The sequence below is a fragment of the Bos indicus x Bos taurus genome, chromosome 23, assembly GCF_003369695.1.
Source record: "Bos indicus x Bos taurus breed Angus x Brahman F1 hybrid chromosome 23, Bos_hybrid_MaternalHap_v2.0, whole genome shotgun sequence".
NCBI classification, from domain to species: domain Eukaryota; kingdom Metazoa; phylum Chordata; class Mammalia; order Artiodactyla; family Bovidae; genus Bos; species Bos indicus x Bos taurus.
The window spans coordinates 10727652-10733651 of record NC_040098.1 but is presented as its reverse complement, the minus strand read 5'-3'; the positions used below and the strand labels follow the sequence as shown (position 1 = coordinate 10733651).

At 51.3% G+C, this 6000-nt stretch overlaps 1 protein-coding gene across 2 annotated transcripts in view; it reads left to right on the top strand.

Annotated features, from left to right (window-relative positions):
• Nucleotides 1–4796: 4796 nt before the first annotated feature.
• FKBP5 (FKBP prolyl isomerase 5) overlaps nucleotides 4797–6000 on the top strand; it is a 122244-nt gene continuing 121040 nt past the window's right edge. For both annotated transcript variants that reach the window (XM_027525365.1, XM_027525364.1), the window contains exon 1: nucleotides 4797–4905. The gene's annotated coding sequence lies outside the window, so the exon portion shown is untranslated. The remainder of the gene's footprint in view (nucleotides 4906–6000) is intronic.

Below are 6000 nucleotides of genomic sequence, written 5' to 3'. Positions count from 1 at the left end.
ATTTTCTTTATCCAGTGACCTGTTGATGGACACAGGCTACTTCCATATGTTGGATATTGTAAATAATGCTACTATGATCATGGGGGTGCATTTATCTTTTCGAATTAGTGTTTTCATTTTCTCAAGCTATATACCCAGGAGTAGAACTGCTGGATCATATGGTACTTTGTTGTTTTGTTTTGTTTTTTTTGAGGAACCTCCATACTGTTTTTCATAGTGGCCAAACCGTGGGTGCCTTTTAATTTCTATTTCTTGACTAACTGCTCTGGCTAGAACCTCCAAAGCAACGGTAAATAGAAGTGGCAAGAGTGGACATCCTGTTTTGTTCCTTGTCTTGTTTTCTGGACTCATTGTCCAGTTTTTCAGTATTAGGTACAATATTTCCAAGTTGTGAGCTTTTTTGCAGATATTCTACCAGGTTGAGGATGGCTGCCTATCTTTACAAATAAAGCTTTATCATTATATAGTCAGGCCATTCATTTATGTGCTGTCTATGGGTGTTTCGTACTATAATGACAGAGTTGAGTAGTTATGACAGAGGCCATATGGCCTGCAAGCCTAAAATATTTACCATCTGGACCTTTAAGAAAAAAAAGTCTGCTGACATCTGTTTCAAACTGCTAAATCTGGGGACAGTTTGCTATGAAACAGTATATAACCTAAAAAAAAAAAAAAACCCTCCCATTTTTGAATGGGACCTCAGAGAATTGTAGCACTGACTAAGGGGAACCCATAAATGAACAAACCCTCCTGCAGACTCTTCAAGTTATCAGAGAGGCTCAAAATCAAAAGCCCTGAAATTGGGTTGCAAGCATGCTAAGTTGCTTCAGTCGTGTCTGACTCTTTGTTACCCTATGGATCATAGCCCTCTGGGCTCCTCTGTCCGTGGGATTCTCCAGGAAGGAATACTGGAGTGGGTAGCCATGTCATTCCTGAAGGGAATCTTCCTGAGCTAGGGGTTGAACATGTGTCTCTTACGTCTCCTGCATCGGCAAGCAGGCCCTTAACCACCAGCACTGCCTGGGAAGCCAAAAGTGGGTTCAGGATCCTAACTTGCTAGTGTTTCCCCAGGATGGGGACACAAACGGAAATCCTCTCTTTTTCCTTCTTTCTTTTAGAAATCATTTTATTTATTTAGCTGCACTGCGTCTTGGTTGAGGCATGCATGCAGGGTCTTTAGTTGTGGCACGTAGAATCGTTTAGTTGGGACACGTGGGCTCTAGTTTCCTGACTGGGGGATCGAACTGAGGTCCCTTGCCCCAGGACCTCAGAGTCACAGCCACTGGACCACCAGGGAAGTCCCTAGAAATCCTTTCTGGAGGAAGATATCATTGGTGCCTCAAACGATTTTTTAAATACAATGTCCAAAGCATAACTAGATACATGTGGAGATAAAACAGCATGAAGGAGAATCAGTAGGGAAAACTGACAATGAGAGTGGACCCAGGAGGACTCCAGATTGTGCCCTGCCGCCCACCATGGGCACAGACCCTCAAACTACTATACTTACTATGTTTAAGGAGAGAAAAGCCAAACTTGAAAATTAAGTAGGGCACTAAGAGAAAATGACATAGCAGATCTGAAAAAGAACCAAAAAGAAATTCTAGAAAATTCTAGAAATTCTAAAAAAAAAGAAATAGAATAACCAAATTTGAGAGCCCAATGGAGGAGAATTTTTTAAAAAGCTGAAGAGAGAATTAGTGAATTGAAAGAGAAGAAAAATTTTTAGAATAAAGCATTTAAGGACAAAAGACAGAAAAAAACAGAAGAAAGGGATGTAGTGAGAAGGTATAATATATATTTCAACTAGGAGCCCAGAAGGAAAGAGGAAAAGGTATAGAAACAGTATTTGAACATATAATGGCTGAGAGTTTTTCAAAACTGATGAAAAAGTATATAAAAGGTGATATCCATGAAATGACAGATACTCATCCCATGATATTGTGACTCAAAATCCTTCATTTACAAATCTGCCTTTGAGAGGATTCCGAAACCAATATGGAGGTGGCACTGTAGCGAATGGAATAGTGCCCAGGAGGGCTGAGTTCAGGTACAAACTCTGCCACCTCCTAGCTATGCCACCTGGAGAAAGTTGCCACACTTCATTTTCTCAACTGACAGGGCCAGTAACACAAGCCTTCTCCACATTATCATTGTGAAAATGAGGGATACAGTGTATGTGAACAAACCAAGTGAATGCCAAATGTTTTTTCTTATTTTGGCTGCACTATGAAGCTTCTGGGATCTTAGTTCTCTGATCAGAGAATGAACCCACACCCTGAGCAGTGAAACTGTGGAGTTCTAACCACTGGGCCACCAGGGAGTTCCCTGTGCCAAGTGCCTTAAGTAAGACATGGCTTGAGCAGTAGCACAAGCATGGCCAGGGGCATTGACAGGGACAGGTGGGACTGACAATTTGTCCAACTGCAAAATAAAAATGTGGGTCCCTTGTTAAAAACTTATTAAGAATTTCAAGACAGTGACAACAAAGCGTTAATCAGAACACGGGTCACAGGCCGGTGAGGCCTGCTGTGGTGACAGGTTTTGCAAACTGCTCTGTGCCTAAGGAGAGGGTTGCTCACCCCACACCCGGGTGTTTGTAGCTGGGGCCCATGTTATCTTCGAATTCTGAAGGGCAGCAAAGCTCAGGGAAATTGCAAAGCACGCGTGTTTCCAAGTGCTGAGGAGGGCAAGTGCAGTGACCGGAGTGGTTTTCTGAGAGAGGGTGGGGCCAGCTCGGCTGCCGTCGGAACTGACTGTTCCCCCACAGACTCTGGACTAGAAAAAAAAAAAAAAAAAAGCTGCAGCTGTATCTACAGGGCCTGTTGTTGTTTGCTGCGGTGTGTTACAACACAGCCTGGCAGCCTCCCGCTTCTTTCTCTCTTCCTCCGCCTGGTCCCAGGCCATGTGACATGGCCACACGGCACAGCAGATTTGACCACACGGTTCCTGCTGTTCCCTCAGTTACTAGGCTCTTCCAGGTCTGCATTCTTCTTGCTCACGCTATGCCCCCCCTCTTCCCCCCCTCCCCCTCCCCAGAGTTTCTTTTCTTCCTCTTCCACATTCATCAGTCTGGCAAACACCATCTCTTAATAGTCTTTTATGACTCAGATCTAGCGTCACCTCTTCAATGAGGCCTTCCCTGACTCCCTTCCCCAGGAAGAGCCGATTGCCTCGCTCCTGGGAGTCCGCCACTGGTCTATGCATAGCCACTCCCTATGTAGGTATCTTGTCACAATCTATGAAACATGAGGCCATGGACATGCAATGTGGATGGCACTGTCTCTTAGGTCTGGGACAATGTCCTCTCACCTCAGTATACCGTGCGCGTAGCACAGTGCTTAATTCCATGCTGTTAAAAAGCATGTGGGTGTATGCTAAGTCGCTTCAGTTGTGTCTGACTCTTTGAGACCCTATGGACTGTGGCCTGCCAGGCTCCTCTGTCCATGGGGATTCTCCAGGGAAGAATACTGGAATGGGTTGCCATGCCCTCCTCCAGGGGATCTTCCCAACCCAGGGACTGAACCCGTGACTCTTGAAGTTCAGGCCTTGGCAGGTGGGTTCTTTACCACTAGCATGCCACCTGAGAAGCCCCATTAAAATCACAGTAGATGCTTAAACGATTGGTGTTAGTATGCAGAATTAATGCACAAATAAACTGTTTCAGTGACACTTCTTGGCACCTGGTAAAAAGGTAAGCTTCTAGGCACTGAAGCAGGGCCTTTGCCCTCATTGAGGAGGTTTCAGTGTCAGCTCTAGTGGTTGTTTCTGCAGGTGGCACCTCTTGAAGGCAGGGATGGTTATTTGTAGAAGAAGCTCTTCATAAATACCTAAATGACCCTAGGTGATATAGTGTTGAGGCCAGATGTGGAGTTGGGAGATGTTAGGTTTCCATAGGTAATTATTAAGCTCCACAGCTGTGGGACTTCAGGTTTCTGTTTCCTCAAAAATGAGGAGATTGAGCGAGCCACTCCCTAAGGCCCAGGAGCTGCTAGCTCAGTCCCCTCCATCTGAATCTTGGTTTGGTCATTTCACTCCAGGGGCCTGAGCCCCCTCCTGAAGTCCAGCTGCTCAGCAGACCTACCCGTTGGCAGGTGGAAGAGAACACAGACATCTTTTAAGAGAACACAGGAATCCTCTGCTGTCTCAGTTACCTGGGATCTCATGTTTGAAAGGTAGAAGACCGTGGGAAACCCTAATCTTAACAGTCCCTGAGTGTCTAGAGGCAAGTGCTACGTGCTATGCTTCTCCAGATGGGATTTTTTTCCTCCCGTTCCAAATGGACAATACCAGTTCCCCTGGTATTATTTCCTGGGGCTAACCTGGCTTGCTTACCTGACGCAAACAAGCCTGGCCTGCCCCTCTCCATCCCCGGATCAGGTCGGGTGGGCGGACAGGAGGGCAGAACTATCAGAGAGAGGTCCCAATGTGAAGTCCACTAGCTTGTTTGAGCATTAGTGTCCTCGGAGGTAAGGGATGGAGTGAGGGGGCGTCGGTCAGTTTCCTCCATCTCTTCCCTACAGCGCCCACAAAGGGGCAAGGGCTAGACACGTGGGCTGGCGTGGGGGAGGCGGAGGTTACACCGAGGCGGAGGTGCAAATGACCCGGGGCGGAGCCTTATTTGCATGGACGGCGTTCGGCCGCCAATCGGGATGGGAGAAGCGACAGCCCGCGCGTCTTTTGGGGGCGGACTGACAGCCCCGGGGCCCTATGGGAGGCGGGTCCTGCGGCCCGCGGGGGCGGGACTGCGCCGGGCGCTGCCCCGGGGAACTCAGGCCGCTTCGCGGGCGCTGCCAGTCTCCGGCGGCGGCGTCCGGCGCGCGGGCGGCCTGCTGGGCGGGCTGAGGGGCCGGCGGCGCGCGGCTGAGGCAGAGCGACAGAGCGGGCGAGCCGCCACGGCGACAGGTACCGGCGCCATGGCCATGGGGGGATGAGGCGGGGTGGCCGCCCGGCCCCGGGAACCGCGTTCCCTCCTTCGCGGTCCTGCAGCCGCTGCGCTGCTTCCTCACACGGGGCCCCAGCCCGGGAACCGCGCTGCGGGGCCGGCGGGGCCGGGACTCCTAGGAGCGGGCGCGCTGGAGGCGCCCAGACTCCCCCGCGGGAATCCTCTGCGTCCTGCCGGGCGAGCTGGGCCGGGGCTCCCTTCCCCTACTAGAGGCGCGGAGCCGGGCGGCCGCGGGAACGGCTCCCCGCCCCTGCCAAGCTCTCCCTCAGGGAGACGAGGCCGGTCGCGCCCCGCTTGTCCTCACTCGGCTCTTTTTTTTTTTTTTTTTTTTGGTTTCCCGCCCTGGGTAACAGGTCCCGTCTCGGCGGCCCTCGACTTGCCCGCCGCCCGACGCCTGAGAGCCAGGCGGCCCGTGAGCCGCCGGCGCCGCGAGCGGGAGAGAAACTTCGGTCTCCCGGGCCCGGGCGGCGGGAGAAGTGGGCCCGCGGTGAGCCGTGCGCCGGCACGCATCGCAGGCGCGATGGAGCCTCGCTCACCTGGCGGGCCCGCCGAGGGAGGGATAACGGAGCGTCCCGCCGCAGCCGCGGTCCCCGGCTTTCGGTCTGCGCTCCCGGGGCGGTGGGTGTGGATATGCGCGTTCGCCGCCTTTCACCTGCCGCCCCGGGAGGAGGACCAGTGACTGGGAACACGGCCTCCCCGTCCTCGACTGCCTGTAGAGGGGACTGGGGCAGCGCCGTTCCAACAGGTGATTATCCCAAGTGCCAGGTCAGAGCCACTGAAAAGTTGTTTCAGTGTTCGATAATTCAGTTCACTCCCTGGGCTTTGTTCAAGCCTTCTCCCGTAATGAATTTTTTTTTTTTTTAAAGGTGTGCTGACCGTAGTATAGGAGTCAAAAACCAGTATTGATTGGGGTGCGGGGTGGTTGGGGAAAGTGGGGAGTGTCGCCAGCGTGTGGATTGCCTTCTTTCCATTGACTTGGCCGGGAGGAACATCTTAGTTTAAAAATCGGTTTCTGCAGTGGTGGTGAAAGCATGCATAGTAAGGTACAAGTTGTA